The sequence below is a fragment of the Acinonyx jubatus genome, chromosome B2 (assembly GCF_027475565.1).
Source record: "Acinonyx jubatus isolate Ajub_Pintada_27869175 chromosome B2, VMU_Ajub_asm_v1.0, whole genome shotgun sequence".
In the NCBI taxonomy this organism is placed as follows: domain Eukaryota; kingdom Metazoa; phylum Chordata; class Mammalia; order Carnivora; family Felidae; genus Acinonyx; species Acinonyx jubatus.
The window spans coordinates 92,802,999-92,826,214 of record NC_069385.1 but is presented as its reverse complement, the minus strand read 5'-3'; the positions used below and the strand labels follow the sequence as shown (position 1 = coordinate 92,826,214).

The window sequence follows — 23,216 nt, the reverse complement described above, 5'->3', positions numbered from 1 at the left end:
AATGAAATCTTGGGGTGCCTGGGTGGCTTAGTTGGTTAGGCATCTGGCTCTTGATTTTGGCTCAGGTCACGATCTCACTGTTCATGAATTTGAGCCCCACATCCGGCTCCATGCTGACAATGTGGAACCTGATTGGTATTCTCTCTCTCCCCCTCTCTATATACCCCTCTCCAACTCATGCACACACACACACACACACACACTCTCTCTCTCTCTCTCAAAATAAATAAACTTAAAAAGAATGAAATCTTGTCATGTGCAATCATGTGGATGACACTAGAGTGATTATGCCAAGTGAAATAAATCAGTCAGAGAAAGACAAGTATATGATTTCACTCATATATGGAATTTAAGAAACAAAACAGATGAATATAGGTGAAGGGAAGGAAAAATAAAATAAGTAAAAACAGAGATGGAGGTGAACCATAAAAGATGGGCTAAATGGGTGAGGGGCATTAAGGAGGGCAATTGTGATGAGCACTGGGTGTTACATGTAAGTAATGGATCACTAAATTCTACTCCTGAAACCAGTACTTTACTACATGTTACCTAACTTGAATTTAAATAAAATCTTAGAAGAAACAAATAGACAATTCAAAGATTCTTACCATTCTCTGTATTTCAATGTGTAATAATAGTTCAAAGTTTATGATATTCTCTAAAGGCAAGTAGGCAAAATCCTTATTCTAATACTTGAGATATACAAAAATAATGTTTTACTGTTTCCCCAAAATGGGTTGTATATATGAAACTAGAATGCATGTTGCATGGATTCCTAGTACAAACCAAACAGGAAGTCAGAAAAGGGAACATCAACTACAAACTCAAACATATGTAAGAGAATCATGTTTTTCCTTGCTCTTTATTTGGAACCTAATTATGAATGCTCATTGTCATGTGTCACATACATTGCAGAACTATTCAAAGTTGAGAATAATGAAAGAACTAGAAATGATGTAAGAATGTGTGAAATTGAGCAGGTCACTTAATTTATTTATCCTCAGTTTATTTATCTCAAGGATTGTCAGACTTTTACTGTAGAGTGTCAGGTAGCAATATTTTTAAACTTTGCAGGCTACCTACAGTCTCTTACATACCTTCTTCTCCTGCCTCCTCCTCTTCCTCCTCTTTGCCATCCTTTAAAAATGTGAAAACCATTCTTAGCCATGGGCTGTATGAAAATAGACTGTGGCCAGACTGGCTCCTTGTTTGTAGTCTGCCAACCCCTGATTAGATACTGCATTTCAAAAATAGCACCATCTAATGCTTTGGTTCTAAGCCAGAGGTGATTTTGTTCTTTTTCAGGGAATGTTTGTCAATGTCTGGAGACATTTTTGGTTGTCACCTGGGGTGGGGGACAGACATACTGTGTTACGCACATCTAGTATGTTGAGGCTGGAGATGTTGCTAAACATCTTACAACACACAGAACAAGCTCTCACAGCACTTATCTGGGCCAAAGGGTCAAGTTTAAGAAGCTCTTGACTAATGGCCATTTTCTTTCAATTATAGGGACAGTAAAGAGATTAAGTATATTTAATCACCCTTTATCCAGGATTGTGGTTAATTTATATTTATTCAATCAGTGAGACAGATCTGCATAACAGTGTTAGACTTAACAAGCTCTGAGATCCTGCAAGCTATACTACCATGGAGAAAATAAAAAAAGATGAATTTGATAACCTCAAATTATGAGAGTCAAGTGCAGTTACAGCCTTAAACATGTGTGATTCACAGAGAGGAGAAGGAAACTAACTAGGCAGTACTAGATTTGGAACTGTGACATATCAAATATGTTCAGACCACTGAATGAGAAAACCAGAGCCGGGAATTGCTAGTACTCTGAAGATGGTAATTTTGAGCCTAGAATCTGTTTATTTTTACCTGTCCATAAAATCGTGATAGATCTTCTATGAATTTGGGGTAAAGAATCATGTGAGAAACAATAAAAAGAATCACGTGAGACATACTGGATCACCAAAAATGTGCAAGGGAAATTTTACACATTACTAATTCCAGTAAGAGGATGATGCTCAAATTGACACTTCGAATTTTTTTTCTTACTGTGTAGTAATTGCATTTTCATAGCACTGCATTTTTTCTTTAAAAAACTTTTCACTGTATTGCTTTTTAAAATGTTAAATATTCATCTCTTTAAATTCTAATACATTTAACATTATATAAAAAAGTGATTATTAGGAAACCTGATTATAAATTCTAAGAAATTCACTCTAGCATATCCTATTAAAATTGGATTCTAGGTTCACCTCTGAAGTTTTGATTTGGAAAGCTCTACCTCTGATGTTATTGAAGGCATTAGTTTGTATTAGCAATAAAAAAAAAAAACAACAGTGTTGCATGTCTGAGAAGATTTTGAATGAGAATTCTGATTTCTACTTGTTATTTCTGTAACAACAAAATAAGTAATCTTTTAAGGGATTTTACATAGGTAATTCTGTCGTATAACACAGTATTGAAAACTGACAAGTTAGAACTATCCAGAGAGGTATGTTTGTTGCTTTTCTTTTATTCTAGACATGCAAAGATAATACATCGGTTAAGTGTGATAGATCTGGGGTGGAGAATGAGGAGTAGTGAGAGATAGTGTTGACATAAGAGCAGTAGATACATCTCAGATCATGGAGAGCTTTAAAAATCATATGAAAGAGTTTGGGTTTAGGCTATTGAAAGCTTAATTTGGGAAAGTAAAATAATCAGATTTGTGTTGTAGTGACATTATTCCAGATGTTTAGTGACATTATTTTGGAAGTCTTGTGGAAGAAGGATTGGAGGGGCTTAGAGTTGAGAGAGGGAAACCATTGAGAAGAACACAGAAATCATTCAGGGGAGCAAGGAGGGTGTTCACTAAGGATGGAACAGTGGGAATAAAGGGAAGGGGGCAGATATTCAAGGAATAAGGAAACATGAGCCTGGATTGGCTGTAAAGGAGGTAGTAAAGAAGGAGACTGAGTAAAAACTCTAAGATTACTGATTTAGGATGCTGAGGAAACACTTTATCTATATCATCTCTTTTAGTCTATGATGTAAAAATTATTATCTACATTATGCAGATGAAGACACTTGGGTTAAGCAACTTGCCCAAGACCATACAAAGAAAAGCTGCAAAGCCAGGATTTGAACCTAGGATCATCTAATGTCAGAGCACATGCTTTCAACTTTTCTCAATAACTAGGGTGCATAATACAGGAATATGAGGATATTTGTGATGTTAGGTAAGACAAAGCATTATGTTTTGGAAACATGGAGCCTGAGATGGTTATAGAATAGCTAGATCATATAGTAGGCAACTAAATGATTGGAATTTTTAAATTTGGTTTTATACTACCCTCCTATATTATATTCTAGCTTATTAGATTTTACAATGATGACAATGGCAAATATTTATACAGTATGTCCCAATGTAAAAAGACCAGTGATAATGCAAGCATTCTATAGAACATATTGGGAAACAGACTGTGGAAAAAGGTCCTATTAACTTTTTCATTAGTCATTTTTAACTATATTACACATTAACACTTCAGTACACTTCACAAAATAGCAATTTGAGCTTTTATTCAACCACATTTACTAGAAAAGTGGGAACTAAATTAAACACAGTCTAGAAAACAAATAGTGCAAAAAATTTCATGAATATTAATAGAAAACCAGACAAATGTAATGTACTTGAGTTTGTATCACAAAATGTACAATTCATTCTTTTGTGGAATTGCTATTTCCAAACAAGATGGATTGCTTTAGTCACTTTAAAAAATGTTAAAATGTAAAACATCCATGGAAGAAAGAAGATAGGCTCAGATTATGAGAAATAGATTTCTTAATGAAGGAATGAGGTTTTGAATAACGTGCTCCCTTTGGCAGCATCTTAACAAGATCATATTTGGTGAACATGAATCATTAGTAAACTATGAAACAATGAACAAACACACACATCCAGATAAGACTGTAGGTTGCTGTGGATTTGCTAGAAATTCCCATCTGTCATTATTTCTGATTTTTTTACCTTGTCCTAAAATCATTAATAGGGTACATGTAGTCAATGTGAATTGTATGCCTGATACAAAACACATCAGGATTTAATTTATTGAGTGGTATTTCATTAGTTCAGATGAGTTGAAATGTGGCATTTCATTTTCTAAAACTGTGTGGGAACATTCATCATATAGATGCTTAAATTATAATTTAGACACTGAGTAAAGTTTCAGTGTATCTGAATAAAATTGAATAAACATCCTAAATGAACCGAAATTCATTTTAGATCAAACTGACTTTTTCTGATTAGTGATATCTTAAAATTTCCTCATGTAAGATTAATCAGAGGCAATCCCCCCCCATTTTTATTAAACTATATGAGACTACTCCTTATTCATGGAGCTATTTTCATGAAGTAGAACATTTTTAGTGGTTTGATTTATTTACTTTATCTTACCTGATTTCAAAATACCTGATGGACAAATGAAGGGATCAAATAAGCTGGGTACTTTAATCTATACAATTAAAAATTTTAATAGATCATTCATTCATTTATCTGTATTTTAATTAAGTATTATTGTGATAATTACTAAAAAAGAAAGATGACCTCTTTTGGATAGTAATCTAACCTGAGTCAAGTGCTTGGGAAACAGTAAAGTTTCTGCTGCTATCATTACTAGACTAATGCAGTTTTGAAAAACAGCAAATTGATCCCAGTTACCTGAATAGTAACCATAAAATCTACTAAGATATTTCTGGCAGAGTCACAGTTGGTTGTGACTTTGGTTGTGAAAAAAATTACAAAACATTCAAAAAGAGTAAAATCTCTTCAAATCAACAGGAAAAAGGCTTGTTGGATTTAATGAACTACCAGTTCTCCTAATCTGAAATATAGCATTGATTAAGCAATGTAGGATCCTCTTGCTCATGGAGAAATCTACACCATGTCTTATATCTGGGGAAGTGTATGTCAACTTTACTTGTCTTCCTTTGGTTTGCTTTAAGTTTTAAATGCCCGTTAGGGGTTCCTGGGTGGCTTAGTCAATTGAGTGTCCAACTCTTGATTTCAGGTCAGGTCAGGATCTCACAGTTTGTGAGATTGAGCCCCTCACTGGGCAGACAGCATAGATCCTGCTTAAGATTCTCTCTCTCTTTCCCTCTCTCTCTGCTCCTCCCCCACTCTCTCTTTCTCTCTCAAAATAAACTTAAAAAAATAAATGCCCATTATTCATTATGTACAGGGTATGATTATTGCCATTTTCTAATATTACTGAAAATGAAAATTTCTTTCCTCTTTTCTTTACACACATACAGCTTGAGTTTTGGAATTATAATCGAAAGTATTAAATTTGATCTACTAATTTACTGATATTTTTGTGGAACTCTAGGAATATAAGATATAACACTTACTGGAAAAATTTTTACAAAAACAATGAATTATGGGCATATAGTTAACACAATATAGTAATAGTGTACACTTAGAAGGGGTTAAGGTGGCAAATTTTATGTTATGCATTTTTTTACCCCAAAAAGCAATGAGTTATATTGTTTACAATCATATAATTCATTTGACAAATTTTTAAAGTTTAAGTTTATTTTTAATTAATTTTTAAATTTTTTAAATAAAATTTTTTTTAATGTTTATTTATTTTTTTGAGAGAGAGGGAGCACGAGCAGGGAAGGGCAGAGAGAGAGAGGGAAACAGAGGATCTGAATCAGGTTCTTCACTGTCAGTGCAGAGCCCGATGTGGGGCATGAACTCATGAACCTCGAGATCATGACCCAAACCAAAGTTAGACACTTAACCAACTTAGCCACCCAGGCATCCCGATTAATTTCCATTTTTATTTTTAGACAGGAAGTAGGGTTTATTAGTGGGCATGAAGAAGGAGGGGGCAGTGCCAGTTCTCATGAGTGCGGAGCCTGCCATTTATCAAGAGGCCACCATTAGGGATGTATTTGACTCCACAGCCATCTGCAATGAGCCACCTTTCAGCCACCATGTCTTCAAATTTGTCCACATTCAACCTAGTAAATCCCCACTTCTTGGAAATGTGGATCTTCTAGTAGCCAGGGAACTTGAACTTGGCCCTTCATAGGGCCTCAATCACATGCTCCTTGTTCTGCAGCTTGGTATGGATGGACATGCTGAATTGGCCAATGTGGATGCTGGCTGCTGTGCCCTGGAGCTTTCCAATTTTAGTATATGTGCTGCCGAAGTGAGCACACCCTGGGGCTTTCCAAAGGTACCCTGCATACCTGTTTGGAGACTGTCAGCCCCAGCACAGGACAACATCTTGTTGATATGGATGACATGGAAAGGTGGAGAGACAGTCGGTTGTGAAAACCTTACCACAGCTTTTCACCATGTATATACTTATTGGCACAAATATGGGCAGCCTCCAGGGCTTCAGAGGAGAGCTGCTCATATTTATCTGACACCATGTGACCACATAGTGGGAACTCATCCACTTTTGCCTTTTTCCACGCCAGGTCAAAGATGCAGATCTTGGCATCAAGGACACCTTTGTAAGAAGTGAGCCTTTGGATATGGCTTGTTCTTACAATACTGGTAACACCAAGTGGGGTGGCGGCCCATGGTGACACCAGGATCTTCAGTGGCATGCCGAAAGAAAAGGGCTAAAGTTTATTTTTCAGTAATCTGTACACTCAATGTGGGGCTCAAACTCACAACCTTAAGATTAACCGTCACACTCTCTTCTGACTGAGCCAGCCTGGTGCCCCATTTTGCAGTTTTCAATTGGCTTTATATTTCATTTACTCATAATCTGCATTAGAATAAACTGGCAACTGCCTTAATTTACTTTTTTGGGACTAAACCCCAAAACTCATATATAATTTTATTTGAAAAAGTCGCTTGGACCCAACTGTACAACAAACACCTGAATCATAATGAAATCTCTCTTCTCTGCTATTTCCTTCATGCCCTCTTTTAAGGACAATATCAATAGCACCAGATTGGGGTTAGAATATCTGTAAGAGACACTGACTTTTACAATCCTTTAGTCATTATTTCAATATAAAGATACCTAAAATAACACCACAGCTCTTCATCAAGTCACTGGGAAGTAAAAATATATTAGGTTGAACTACGTGAAATTGTGAGTATAACATTTTTAGCACATAAAAATGCAATTTTATATGTCTCAATTTAATAGCTGTAACAATGTTTTTTATTGACTGTCTACTCTGTTCTTAGGACTAAAACAGGAAATTTGAATACATGATCTTAATATCTATATTTACAAAACAGGAATTATTACCCCCATTTCATAGATGAAGAAGTTGAAGTTCAGAAAGGTTAAGTTTCTTGTCTTAGTGGTCAGAAGACTACTTTTGACTACAAACTGTGGATATTCTTGCCTAATAACAGAGAAGGCTTTCCTGTTTTTCTTATTGCCAAGGAAGAAAAATAATGGTGACATGTGGAGGCCATGATGAATGAGATGTAGATTTCCTGTCACTGTGTCTTGCCCACTTGTGAACCCATCTAATTCGTGGGTTCCAGATGACAAATTATGGAGGCCCGAAATGGTTACTTGTATGAAGGAGACAACTTTCCAGTTTGAAGTTTAGAGTTTCTTTTACTTTTAGAATCCAATTCTTTTGGGGGTTTAGGGTTACCAGTTCTTAAGACAGGAACAATGAATAGGATTTACAGACACTAGGGAATTAGTCTGACCCTTTTGCATATGGAATCTTCTTTTATCAGGAAATAAGAGGTAACTTTTAATTTTTTTATTTAATTTTTTTTAATGTTTGTTTATTTTTGAGAGAGAGAGAGAGGGGAGGTGGTAGGGAGAGAGAGGTAGACACAGAATCCAAAGCAGGCTCCAGGCTCTGAGCTGTCAGCACAGAGCCTGATGTGGGGCTTGAATCCACAAGCTGTGAGATCCTGACCTGAGCTGAAGTCAGACATTTAACTCACTAAGCCACCCAGGTGCCCCAAGAGATAACTTTTATATAGAGACAAAAGCATTGTGAAACAAGTGAAAACTATTAGAAATGGTAGAGTGAGAATAAATTTGGGAAAAATGGACTTCAGTAAACATTTTAGAAAGAGAAATGACAGGGGAAGTTCTTTTCAAGTTAAAACTGTTGTTTATGAGTAATTATTTTTACCCTCTGTATTCTTTTTTAAAAGTTTTTATTTAAATTCCATTTAGTTAACACTGTTACCACCTGGTGCTCATAACAGCAAGTGCCTTCCTTAGTCCCCATCACCTAACCCATCCCTCACCCCCCTTTCTCTCTGGTAACCATCAGTTTATGCTCTATGGTCAAGAGTCTCTTTCTTGGTTTGCCTCCCTTTCCCTTCCCCAACCCTCCTCCCCCACCCCACACACACTTTGCTCATTTGTTTTTTTTTTCTTAAGTTCCACGTATGAGTGAAACCATATGGTATTTGTCTTTCTCTGACTAATTCTACTTTTAAATAGATTCCCTGACAAATCATTTTGGGTTTGACATTCTGGAATTTGTGCAAGTATACTAGGAACCAACTGAGATAAAGGTATGGATCAGGGCCTTAAAGTTTATTTAAATGGAAAGAATATTTTTCTGAAATTGATTTGTGAAGCAGGTGTGTAGCTGCTGCCTACTGGGTAGGAGTTTGAGCTATAAGATTAAAAAATTAAGGAGCTATAAATTTTCTTATTTTGGGATTATCTACAGTATTAAAGATTCTGATGTGCAGGGTTAAGTGTTAATGCTAATAAAATAGGGGCTATTTCTGAGTTCCTTACATCCACATTTCAGACTTAAATTTGTTCTTAGAAAGGTAACTTCATAGCACTGGGACTGAAAGGGATGGGAGAAAAAAATCCTTAAATGGAAAGAGCCCCAGTATTGTGGTGATCCACAAATTCTCCAGGGAAAACATTTTGGAAAGGATTTGTCTTCCTTTTTTTTCTTGTTATTTAAGATTTTTATCTTGATATCTATGACTTCTAAATGGAGAAGAAAGGCTAGACAATAACTGCTTTTATTAAAAAATTTTTCATACAGTTTACAGTTAGGTTGTAAATGTTTTCTATTTTGAGATTTTTGGATAATAAACATTATTACTGAAAATAAAACAAAGAGATAATGTAGACATATGGTGTGACAGAACTTGCAAAGTTAATTTTTCTTAGTTGGCAATTTCTTATCAGGTTCCAAATTAGAAATGGAAAACATATTTTTGGTAAACTAAAGTTTTTTGGGGGAAGGTATCCTTTTTAAATAACCACTTTATCTTTGAAATTACTATAGTATACAAATTGGGAGTTTGCATATGCTATATTTAAATCTAGTAAAAAATGTGGGTATTTGCATTAAAACTTTGTTTCTATCCTCTGTGCTTGTTTTAAGATGGTGATGCATGGAAGATGCCTCAGAATTACTTGTAACATTATGGTGTGGGGGAAGTGAAGGAACGAAAATTACTTAGATGTAATGTGGATTATGAAGTTGTAATTGGAGTGTGTTTTCATTTAATTTTGAGTGTGTATTTGTTAACTCATTACTTCTGAAAATAATCATTTTTTTTGAAAATTAATGGGCTTTAAAATTGTCTTAAGTAAGCATTTAGGTGGAATTTTAAAATTTATAGGATTTGGCACATATGTCTATTTTTGACTGTTAAGTTCAATTTTATTCTCTGACATTTTAAATTTCTTTTGGAAATTTTAATGTAGTGCATAACTAAGATAAAAGATATTAGTTTGCACCTGTAGAAGAGGGAATTACAAAATAAGGACTGAAAGCCAACTATGTCATGCATAAAATTATTGAACACAGCTATATCCACTTATTTGCATACTTTTGATGGTGGCTCTTGGAGCCACAACAGTAGAACTGAGTAGCAGCAGCATAGACTGTATGGACCGAAAGTCTAAATATTTACTATCTGGCCCTTTACTTGTCAATCCCTGCCTTATACTTCATGTAAAGCTGGATTTTGAGCTTCATGATGGTCTATGACAAAGAATAGTTAAGAGAACTATGGTAAGGAGGATATAAAAGAAAAAAAACATAACTTAGTTTAAATAGAAGTATTCGTATCAAAATCTGGAATCAAATTTTGGTCCACAGAAATGAAAATAAAGAATATTTAGAAAATAGATCTAAGAGCAGGTATTTGTCGACTTTTGAAGTTCAACCATGGTTATTTACTAAGTACGTGGGTACTATACTGGTAATTCTAAATGAACAGTGACTTTAAGCTTTCTGGTCCCTTAGAGTTGGGTGGTGCCTGAGCTTACTTTTGCTTCTTAAGATAGGGGATGATGGGCTCCAATGATGCTGACAGAGGATTATATAGACCTGCACAGTTTGAAATGTGTGTGTGGGGTGTGTGTGTGTGTGTGTGTATGGTGTATGAATGAAAAAGCCTATCCCCTTAAAATGATAATGTTGGCTAAAATAGCTACAATTTTCAGGAAAATAAGAGTCATGCTGCATAAAAATTCAAAAGTTGGTTGAGAATGGGGAAAATGTATTCTCCTCTATTAAAGAGGTCTGAAAAGGAGGCTTCAATGTGGCTCATCAAATAGTGAGCTAAAAGATAAGTGCTTTGTATGTACAAAATGGTAAGTGCTTTGCCCTTTAAAAAGGAAATACAGAGAATGCTGCCCTTTTAATATGTCCTGTAGCCTGCCCTGGATTTGAGGATGAACAGAGATGGCACTAAAAATGATAAAGCAATAAATCATAAAGCCCCAAAGTTCCTTTTGTGTCACAGCTCTTACATGTTCAGAAGGCAATAACAATCTTCAGTACACATCAATTTCCCTCCGTGGGATGGAAACTGGAGAAACTGTGAGAGAAAATACTGAAGAGGAATAAAGAAATGTTTCTGCCTCTCTTTCATTTTCCTTACTTTGAATTTGTGCTGTCCACATGTTAATTGGAGATCTTAATAGTTTTAGCTATAATTTGATATCTAAAGCAGAAAGAAAAAAATATGGGTCTGTATCTCAGCTGGAATCCAAAATAAACATAATCATTTTTTTTTAATGTTCAAAGCATTTTAGTTTCCTTTCACTCTCTTCATGTTTACCTCTTTTCTTTTCATAGTTGAAACTCACCAACTCCCCTCTGCATGGTTGTCTTTTAGTGTCTACAATGCCAGCATAAGTGAGAAAAGGTAAAAAGCTGTTAGAAAAACCTGTCTTTTAGCAAGTTCATCAACATATAATTTAACATATTAATGATGAGTAAGAGCAGAAATTTCCTTGTAATTATAAAAGTAAGGAGAGTGTTATGCTAGGTGAAATAAGTCAGGCAGAGAAGGACAGATACCATATGTTTTCACTCATATGTGGATTCTGAGAAACTCAACAGAAGACCGGGGGTGGGGGGAAGGGGGAAAAAAAGTTACAGAGAGGGAAGGAGGCAAACCATAAGAAACTCTTAAATACTGAGAACTGAGGGTTGATGGGGGGTGGGGGAGGAGTGGGTGATAGGCATTGAGGAGGGCCCCTGTTGGGATGAGCACTGGGTGTTGTATGGAAACCAATTTGACAATAAATTTCATTAAAAAAAGAATTATAAAGCAGCAGGTCATTTTCTTGGTTATTGATGGATTGGACTTGGGGTCATTTGTAGGTTTAATTTGGGGACCTGGTCAGAACCAGGAAATAATAATAGTTCCATGACTGCAAAAGTTTCCTGTGGACCTTTATCTAAATGTTCATGAAAAGACTTCTTTTCTTTTAGTAATAAGATTTAACTCTTTGGTATACCACCTCAGGAAAAAATATAGTTGGTGACTTCAAAATGGGGACTAAAGGTGTCTTCCTTTATTTCAAAAGCATTTAACCTTGGGATTAATTTTTATGGTAGAGTCAGGACAATTTCTGCAATGTTCAGAAGACTAAGAACCACAAACCTCCTTTGAACAGCCCAGACAGTGATCCAGGAAGGAAGCTCCTTGTCCATTTTGTCCACACAGAGTAGCCTGCCATGCAGTTCCCTCTTCACCTCTCCAGATATGCTCCTTGGGACTGAATCAAAACTAGTCTACCACTTGAGTAATTCAGTGGGTTCTCTCTATTTCTCCCTGAACTTCTTTATCAGATTTGTTCTTTCTACATGTTTTTGGTCATTGGGCACCTACCACTTTACTCTCCCTGATGTTTGCTTTCAAGCTTTTCTCAGATGAATTGCCTCCAGTCAATTAACACCTTCCTCTGGCTGACTTGTGCAGCTCCATGTGACAGAATGATTTATATGAAGTATATCTTTGGTCTTCATCCACAGTTCCTGAAAACTCTTCAGAGTTATAAAGGCGAAACAGGTGTCTTATTATTAATGGAGGTACTTTTGGACCCCACCCAAGGGTAGGGGCTGGTTGCCAGGAGGACTAACCATGTAATTAGAGGGATGGAACTTTTAGTTCTACTCTCCCAACTCCAGGGAAGGGAGAGGGCCTGAAGGTTGAATCAGCCAGTTATTGCCAATGACTTAGTCAATCATGACTATGTAATTAAGTCTTCATAAAAACACAAGAAAGCTTTTGACCCTTTTTGTGAGAGCTTCCATATTTGGGGAACCAAAACACTTTCATGTGCCACTGAGCTGGATCCCAAGAGCCACAAGGGTAGAAGCTCCTTTGTTCAGGACCTTGACCTATGTATTTCTTCATCTGGTTTGATTCAAATCCTTTATTGTATTCTTTAATAAAGTTGTAAGTGTAAGTGTTTTTCCTTGAGTTCTGTGAGCCACTCTAGCAAACTGAACTGAAGGAAGAGGTTGTTGGAATCTCCTATCTATAGCCAGTCAGTCTGACGCACAGATAACTGCCTGGAGCTTGTGACTGGCATCTGAACTAGGGGGTTGGAGGAAGTGATATGGTATGGTAGGGCTGAACATTTACCCTGTGGAATATGATACTATTTCTGGGTAGACAGTGTGAGAATTGAGTTGAATTTTTGGATACCCTGCCAGTAACTGAGAACTGCTTAGTGTTATGCATGGAGAACCCTCCACACTCAAACACGTTGGAACTGGGTCCAGGAACCTTAAAAGATGCTATATCAGTATCAATTATCTTTAAGTACCTCCACTTGACTTTCCCCATGCTGTTTAGTTTTTTTTTTTTTTTTAATTCGTTTTCATAATAACACAGAGTGCCAGATCTGGAGCCAGACTGCCTGGGCTTGTATCCTAGTTAGCTGGGTGACCTTGAACAAATTAACATCTCTGTGCTCAATTTCCTCTTTTTAAAATTGGCGATGATAGTAGCACTTTTCTTATAGGATTGTTAAGATGACTAAATACAAGTACAAGATTTGAAATAGTGCTGGGGATACAGTAAGTATTTAGGAATCGGTTTTCTCTTTAAAGATTTTTCCAGTTTTTCTAATACAATTGGCAAATTGTAATATATTAAAAGTGTACAATGGGATCATTTGATATATGTACACATGGTAAAGGGACTCCCACCATTGAATTAATTAACACCTCCATCACCTCACAAACATACATTTTTCCCCCATTTTTGGTGAGAACACTTAAGTTCTACTTTCTTAGCAAACAAATTATGCAATACAATATTATCAATTGTAGTCGCTATATCATACATTAGTCCTCAGACCTTATTCATTCCATAACAAGTCTGTATTCTTTAACCGGTATCTCCCTATTTCCCACCCTGCTTTCATCTCCTGACAATCACCATTCTACTCTCTGTTTCTATAAATTTGATTTTATTCCCTCAACAATTCCACATATAACTGATACCATGCAGTATCTGTTTTTCTCTGTTTGTCTGGCTTATAATTAGCATAGGGCCTCTGGGTTCACCCATGTTGTCATAAATTGCAGGATTTCCTTCCTTTTTTAATGCTGAATAATATTCCATTGTGTGTTTGCTGGTGCATGTATGTGTAGATTTTCTTTATCCATCAACAAAGGTTGTTTTCATACTTTGACTAATGTGAATAATGGTGAAATGAACATGCAAATATGGATATCTCTTTGAGATACTGATTTTGTTAACTTTGAATATACATCTAGAAGTAAATCTTATGGTAGTTCTATTTTTAGTTTCTTGAGGAAGCTCCATACTGTTTTCTACAGCGGCTGCACCAATTTACATTTTCACCAACAGTGCACAAGTGTTTCCTTTTCTCTACATCCTCACCAGCAATTTGTTATCTCTGGTCTTTTTGATAATAGCCATCCTGATAAGTGTGGGATGATATCTCCTTGTGGTTTTGATGTGTATTTCCCTGATGAGTAATGATGTTCAGTACCTTTTCAGGTACCTGTTGGCCACTTGTATGTCTTCTTTGGAAAAATGTCTATTCAGCTGCTTTGCCCATTTAAAAAACTGGATTATTTGGTTTTTTTTCTTTGCAATTGAGTTATGTATGAGATTCTTGTATATTTTGGATAGTAGCTCTTTATTAAAAATGTGGTTTTCAAATATTTCCTATTTCACATGTTGCCTTTTCCTTTTGTTGCTGATTTCCTTTGATGGCAGAAGCTTTTTAGTTTGATCCAGTTTCACTTGTTTATTTTTGCTTTGTTGCCTTTGCTTTTGGTGTCAAATCTAAGAAATTATTACCAATACCAATGTCAAGATACTTACTATGTTTTACTCTATAAGTTTTAACGTTTCAGGTCTTATATTCAAGTCTTAATCCATTTTTAGTTGATGTTTATGTATGGTGTAAGATAGAGGTCCAGTTTCATTTTTTCATGTGCCTATACAGTTTTTCTTCCCTTCCCCATCTTTGTCTGACTCCTGCACACAGCAGCACTGGTCTGGACAAGTTATGGATGAGGCACAGACATCAGGCACAGAGACCCTCTTCTTAGCCTTCTTCACCTCGGGTTCCCCAATGCTGCATTCTCAATTTTCATCACTAAGAAACAAAATCTCTAAATAACTCTGTTCAGTAGAGCCCTAACATCTGTTTAGATCAAGAGGCCTTCTCAGCACTCTGGAAAGCAGTGTGGAGGTTCCTCAGAAAATTAAAAATAGACCTACCCTATGACCCAGCAATAGCACTGCTAGGAATTTACCCAAGGGATACAGGAGTACTGATGCAGAGGGGCACTTGTACCCCAATGTTTATAGCAGCACTCTCAACAATAGCCAAATTATGGAAAGAGCCTAAATGTCCATCAACGGATGAACGGATAAAGAAATTGTGGCTTATATACACAATGGAGTACTACATGGCAATGAGAAAGAACGAAATATGGCCCTTTGTAGCAACGTGGATGGAACTGGAGAGTGTGATGCTAAGTGAAATAAGCCATACAGAGAAAGACAGATACCGTATGTTTTCACTCTTATGTGGATCCTGAGAAACTTAACAGAAATCCATGGAGGAGGGGAAGGGAAAAAAAAAAAAGAGGTTAGAGTGGGAGAGAGCCAAAGCATAAGAGACTGTTAAAAACTGAGAACAAACTGAGGGTTGATGGGGGGTGGGAGGGAGGGGAGGGTGGGTGATGGGCATTGAAGAAGGCACCTTTTGGGATGAGCACTGGGTGTTGTATGGAAACCAATTTGACAATAAATTTCATATATTGAAAAAAAATAAATAAAAATTACATACAAAAAAAAAGAGGCCTTCTTAGTACTTATAAATATGAGTTGGTCAAGAGGTGGGGGGAATGGGTTTCTTTTCCAGAAACCAGGGGAAAGGCCAGTTCTTGCACCAGTTTTGCCACCAGAAACCCTAAGTACTGTCAAAGTACCCACTCTGCAGAGTTCATCTTGGAAATGTATAACCATAACTCTTCAGGGTCATTCAACTAAAAGGCAACCTCTTGATTAGGTAGATGTACTCCACGGGAAAGAGCAAAATGGAGTAAACAAGAGGAGAAGATAGAGAAGACATTGAAAAGAAACAGGCCAAAATGCAAAATATCAAGTGGTTTCAACAGTTCAAGCCAGTGAGTGCTTCCTTTTGCCATTGTGTACGAAGTTGGCTGTGTGTTTTTATTATGTTAAAGTATGTTCCTTCCATACCCGGTTTATTAATAGTTTTTATCATGAAAGAATTTTGAATTTTTTCAAATTCTTTTTCTGTATCTATTGAGATGATCATGATTGTTAACCTTCATTCTGTTAACATCAATTCATTTGCAGATGTTGAACCATCCTTGTATCCCTGGAATAAATCTCACATGATCATGGTGTATGATCTTTTTAATGTGTTGTTTAATTCAGTTTGCTAGTATTTTATTGAGAATTTTTGCATCTATGTTCATCAGCAATATTGGCCTGTAATTTTAATTTCTTATAGTGTCCTAGTTTAGTTTTGGTCTCAGAGTAATGTGGGCCTCCTAAAAATGAGTTTAGAAGTGTTCCTTCCTCTCCTAATTTTTGGAAGAGTTTGAGAAGAATTAGTATTAATTCTTCTTTAAATGTTTAGCAGAATACACCAGTGAAGCTATATGGTCCAGGACATTTCTTATTGCAAGTTTATGATTACTGATTCAATCTCCTTACCAATAATTGATCTTTTCAGATATTCTATTTCTTCATGATTCAGTCTTGGTAGATTGCATATTTCTAGAAATTTATCCATTCCTCTAGGTTATCTAATTTGTTGGTATATAATTGTTCATTGTAGTTTCTTATGATCCTTTGTATTTCTGTGGTGCCAATTACAAATTCTCTCTCATTTCTGATTTGGTTGGACACCACTCTTTTCTAAATTAGTGTAGTTAAAGTAGATAAAAGTTTGTCAATTGCTTATCTTTTAAGAAAACCAGCTCTTAGTATTATTCATTGATCTTTTCTCTGTCTTTTATTTATTTTAAAATAAAGTTTATTCATTTCTGAGAGAGAGAGACAGAGACAGAGAGAATACAAGAATGCATGCAAGTGTGGGAGTGCCACAGAGAGAGAAACCCAAGCAGGTTTCTGCACTTTCAGCACAGAGCTCAATGTGGGGCTTGAACTCACGAACCATGAGATCATGGCCTGAGCTGAAAACAGGAGTCAGGTACTGAGCCATCCAGGCACCCCCACCTTTAAAAAAATTTTTTTTTTCACATTTATTTATTATTGAGAGACAGAGACAGACAGAGCATGAGCATGGGAAGGGCAGAGAGAGGGGAGACACAGAATCTGAAACAGGCTCCAGGCTCTGAGCTGTCAGCACAGAGCCCGACACAGGGCTTGAAAACACAAACTGTGAGATCATGACCTAAGGGGAAGTTGGACGCTTTACCGACTGAGCCACCCAGGTGCCCCAGCACTCCCTTTTAAATCTCTATTTCATTTATTTTTAATCTGATCTTTACTATTTCTTTTCTTCCACTCACTTTGCACTAAAATAATTTTGTTCTAATACTTTGACGTGTAATGTTTTTTTTTGAAATCTTTTTTTATTGTGGCATTTATCTCTATAAACTTTCTTCTTAGAAATGCTTTTGCTGCATCCCATAAGTTTTGTAACATTGTGTTTCCATTTTCATTTGTCTCAAGATATGTTTTGATTTCTCTATTTTTTCTTTGACCCACTTATTGTCCAGTAACATGTTGTTTAATATCCACATATTTGTCAATTTTCCAATTTTCTTATAATTGATTTCTTGTTTCTACCAATGTGGTCAGAAAAGATGCTTGATATGATTTTAATATTAATTAATTAATTTTAAAATGTTTTTTAATCTACTTTTTGAGAGAGCACAAGCAGGGAAGGGACAGATAGAGGGGGCCAGGAGATCTCAAGCAGACTCTGTGCTGACAGCAGCAAGCCCAATATAGGGCTCGAACTCATGAACTGTGAAATCATGACCTGAAGTCAGATGATCAACTGACTGAGCCATCCAGGTGCCCCTAATCTTAAAATATTAAGACTTGTCTTGGCCTATGCATATGATGCATGTTGGTGAATGTTCCATGTGCACTTCAGAAGAATATGTATTCTGCTGCTGTTGATAAATGTTCTGTGTATGTCTTTTAGGTCTAACTGATCTAACATGTAGTTTAAGCTCATTGCTTCCTTATTGATTTTCTGTCTGTATGATCTATCCATTCTTGAATGTAGGGTACTGAAATCATGTACTATTATTGCTATGTATTTCTCCCTATAGACCTATTAATATTTGCTTAATATATCAAGGTAGTCTAATGTGGTGTGCATAAATATTTACAATTGTTATATCCTCTTGATGAATTGGCTATTTTATCATTATATATTGACCTCCTTTGTCTCTTATTATAGTATTTGGCTTAAAGTCATCTTGTCTGTTATATATATAATTACCTCTGCTTTCTTTTGGTTTCCACTTGCATGAAATATCTTTTTTCATCCTTTCATTTTCAGTGTATGTGTGTCTTCAAAGCTAAGGCAAGTCTCTTATAGCAAAATATAATTAATTAGGCCTTGTTTTTTTAAAAATCATGTTTTTATCTTGTATCCTTTTAATATTCATTTTTAGCTATGTTAGCTTTTGATTAAAGAATTTAGTCTTTTTACATTTAAAATAATTATTGATAGGTATGGATTTACTATTGCCATTTTGTTAACTGTTTTCTGGCCATTTTATAGGTCCTTTGTTCTTTATTTCCATTCTTGTTGTCTTACCTTTTGAATTAATGATTTTCTGTAGAGGTATATGTTGATTTCTTTCTCTATCTCTTTTGTATCTACTAAGTTTTTGGTCTTATGGTTACCTTGAGGCTTACATAAAACATCTAATAGTTATAAAAATTTATTTTAAAGTGATAAAAAATTAACTTTGAATCTTTATAAAAGCTCTATGTTTTTATATTTCTCATCACATTTTATGTTTTTGATGTCACAATTTATATATTTTTATACTGTGCAATTAACAAGTTATTTAGTTTGTAATACATTTGTGTTTTAATCTTTATATTAGAGTTACAACTAAGTTATCTGTCACCATTACTATATTAGGTATTCTAGATTTATATATTTATCAGTGAGTTTTATATTATTATGTTTTAAAATGATTAATTATCATCCTTTCATTTAGCTTAAGGGACTCCCTGGAACATTTCTTATAAGGCTGGTCTAGGGGTGAACTCCAACTTTTGTTTGTCAGGAAAACTATATCTCCTTCAATTCTGAAGGACAGCTTTGCTAGGAAGAGTATTCATGGTTGGCAGTTATTTTTTCTTTTAGCACTTTGAATATATTATCCCACTCCCTTCTGTTCTGTAAAATTTCTGCTGAAAAACCTGCTTATAGTCTTATGATGTTCCTTTGTATGTAATAAGTTACTTTTTTTTCTTATTGCTTTTAAGATTCTCTTTGTCTATAACTTTTGACAATTTAATTAAAATGTGTCTATGTGGATCTCTTAGATTCTTCTTTTTTGGTACTCTTTGTGCTTCCTGGATCTGGATATATATTTCTTTCCTCAGGTTAGGGAAGTTTTCAGCCATTACTTCTTTGCTATGTTTTCAGCCCCTTTCTCTCTCTTCCTCTAGGACCCCCTGTAACGTGTATATCGATTGGTCTGCTTGTAGTTTGCTTATCTTCACTCTTTTTCATAACTTTTTTTTTTTTTTTGCTCCTCTGATTGGATTAATTCCAATTGAGTTGACTGATTCTTTCTTCTACTTCTAGTTCAGTTATTTTCTACTACTTTCCAGTTCAGTAATTGTATTGTTTAGCTCTGTGATTTCTGTTTGGTTCTTTTAAAAAATGTTTTTCTATATCTTTGTGGAAATTTACACTTTGTTCCTGCATTACCCTCCTGACCTCAGTGTGCACATTTATAATTGTTATTTTGAACTCTATTAGGTCAATCACTTATTTCTGTTTCATTAAGATTAGTTTCTGATTTATATTGCTCTTTTGTTCGGAACAGTTCCCCATTTTTTTCATTTTCTTGACTGTTTGTGTTGGTTTCTGTGCATTAGATAAGACAGTCACCACTGCCAGTCTCCAAAGAGTGGTCTTGTGTAAGAGATGAAGCCTGTCAATAAACCTGGCCTGAGTTTCTGGTTGTCTCTCAAACTCTTGTGATTGTCCAAGCCACCTTCTTTATTCTTAGTGGCTCCTAGTAGTTGAGGTTGTGCCAAGGCTCCTCAGTGTCCCAAGGGAAGGATCACAGTTGGCAAGTAACTGCAGGCTGATTAGAAGCCAGACAGCAGCTGCAAAATTAGGTAATTAAGCCCCTTCTAGGGAAAAACTAAGGGATGGGTGTTTTAGTCTTCTCCCTCTGTGCTGAGCTTGAGTGTACAGTCACGGGGAAGTGCTCTTGTACTTTTTAAAAAATCACTATAGTTCTCTGGGACTTGTGAATGCAGGACCCACTGACTACCAAAACAATATGATTTGGGTGTCTGTTCCATAGTCAGCAGCTGTAAAATGTGGTAACAGCATGTGTACAAACTTCTTCCAAAGAGATAGTGGCAATGTGGTTTTATTGTTGGAGTACACCAGAAAAAGAAATGCCCTTCAGGAGGCGTGTGGGTAGCTCAGTCGGCTCAGGTCATGATCTCAATGTTTGTGAGTTTGAGCCCCATGTCAGGCTCCATGCTGACAGTGTGGAGCTTCCTTGGGATTCTCTCTCCCTCTTTCTATGCCTCTTCCCTGCCTGCTCACTCTCTCTGTCCCTCTCTCAAAATAAGTAAATAAACCCTAAAGAAATATGCCCTTCAGACCCTTTGGACTCTGTGAAGGATCACAGCCAGCCCTAGATGTGTACAAAATGGAAGCTGGGCCCTCAGGTAGCAGCTAGTAAAGTATACAGTCAAACCCCTTTCAGGGAAGACTGGAAGACAGTTATTTTTGCCCACTTCCTCTGCACTGAGTCCTAGGGGGTTAGCAGTTGGGGCAAGTGTTCATATGCCATTAAGAAGTCCTTTGTTTTCTATAGTCCTGTTGTGTCTTGTAGACACAAGTCTCTCTGGCTTTTAGAATTAGATGTTTTGGGGGACCATTTGATGATGGTAGCCTTAAAACTTGGGGTACTAGATGTGATTTCCAAATCTTCAGCTTTTCAGTGAGAAGTTGGGAATTGAGGGTTCCTTTCTGATTTTATGGTGCTATGCCAGAGGTGTGGTTTATGTATAGGTTGTGTCTTGGCTTTTCTTATGCATTTCAATGCATTCGTGGACATGTAGGAGTCGCTCAGCTAGTTTCTGCATTTCTTTCGGCAGGAATTGCTTCATGTAGCTGTATATTCATAGCATGGGAAAAAGGAAGTTCAGGGGCATCCTGTGCTGCCATCTGAGTTCCCTGAGTCACATAAGCATTTTTTTTAAATTAGCCTAAGAAAGGCCTATGACCTACATGCTAAATAGAAATCTTCAAAAATAGTGACAAAATAGCATTTCTACTTAATAATTTAGCAAATTAAAAATACCGCAAACATCTAGTGCTGGTGAGGCTGTGGAAAAAACTGACACTGCTAGAAGGAGTGTAACTGGTGCAGCCTTTGTGTACAATAAAAAATGCACTGCTGTATAGCTTAGTACTCTATGTATAGATGTGTAGCATTTGGGAATTATCATAGCTCTAGAATGGACATTTACTGAGTGCCTTCCTGAGGAACATGGGAACATCTGGATTGTTTATATGCCACATACAGGTCATGAGGAGCCAGGACTGCTGCTTCCTGTTTACTTCATTAGCCATCTCCCAACCATTACCTCTGTGATATCCCACCTATACCATGCTGGATCTGAAACTGAGTTCAAAGTTGGAGTTTTCTTGGATGCCTAGAAACTCTGTCATAAAGATGCCCATTAACCTCTAGTTCCTCATTTTTTGACTGCTTCTATAGTACCATCTCCCATACTCAAGTAATGGACTTGTCTCTGAGGCTGTGGGGAAGCAGAAGACCCTGGGAATCACTTCACTGATCTACTCCATACCTTATTATGTCCACACAGCCATAGGCTTTCTCTTCCTGCTATGTCTTGAATTCTCTCTACCTTAAGCATACAGTAAAAATCTAAGATCTACCCTGATAGGCCTGGCATTTGATATGTTAACAGAGTCTGAAGGAGTTTGAAAGTCTCCTTTCTCTCCTTCCAAGACTGTTTTGCTACAGAGTCAAAGAAGTTGGAGGCCAAAGGTGTTTATTCTTTTTCATTGGGCAAGAAGCCTCAGCATCAGAGATGAATGACTAAGAGACTTAAAGGGGAAATAAAAATACATTGCTTTAATATTCCACCAGTATTATGTCCCTTACAATATAAAGGGGGGAAATACAAAGCAAACCTATTGTTCATTGTTACTTTATACTCCAGGCATACACAAAGAACTTTTTAATGAAGACCTTGCCCTGTAGCCCCTGGTCCTGAGGAGTGGTTTCATCAGTTATGCTAATGAGGCACAAGTTCAGTTAGTCTTATTCATGAAACCTTCTTCCCTGAATATATGTCATATTCCTACATTTTCTTAAAATTATGATTCCAGGTACTTTCAAGGGTCTTTCCAGCCAAAAAAGACTTGCTTTTGTGAAGCACACCTTCTCTATTTTCCTTCCATGCTGCCATTATAGTTCCTACACTGAATGGGAACTATGCTTCAAAATATCTCCATTAATTAATAGCTTTGGTCATTGGTTAAATGATTTTGATCTGCTTTTTGTTCACATACAGATATGCTAAACTTCTTCCATTACTGGCTTTCTGCCCACCAATATTACCTTAAGATGATTAAAGGCAAAGGCTTTCTGGTTAGAAATGCAATGAAAGCTACTATCAAAATGGCAGAGAGCAAGGAACTCTTCAGGTGGAATGTAAGTTCGCTTATAAGGCAAAACATTCATGTAAGGTGAATGACCGCACCCTGGCATTGTTCAACTCAGCTTGAATTTTAGCTGAATAATTCTGTGCAGCTTCATTTGTTAGTTAATGTAGCTATGAAAATGTATTGGTCCTTCGGTCTTTTGACATTCACCGTTTATCTCTTTGAGTACTTCACATTCCTTCTATTCCTTTTAGGGAAAAAAATGTTTATTTTTCTTTTTTTTTTTTATTGTTGATATAGACTATTTCAAATGACTTTTTACTTTAAAAAGTGTGATAGAACTCCATGGTGAGAACATATGATTTAGTGTGCCAAGCTGTTTTGTTGATTTACCTTCCAGATGAGCAAGAAAATAAAAGGTAGAAGTGAACAGTTTAGACCAAATAGGAGATCCCAGAAGCCAAATGACAAATGTTAACTCTTGAAAAATGTACAATACAGTGGCTGAGACTAAATTTAGTCTCTTTAAATCCCACAGGGATTAGCGGTATGTAGAACATTGTATATAGGAAA

At 36.2% G+C, this 23,216-nt stretch overlaps 1 protein-coding gene and 1 pseudogene across 1 annotated transcript in view; both read right to left on the bottom strand.

The window, feature by feature from the left end:
• EYS (eyes shut homolog) overlaps window positions 1–23,216 on the bottom strand; it is a 1,591,614-nt gene that overhangs the window by 250,455 nt on the left and 1,317,943 nt on the right. The window lies entirely within an intron of this gene.
• Window positions 4,649–7,115, bottom strand: LOC106988921 (60S ribosomal protein L10-like; annotated as a pseudogene).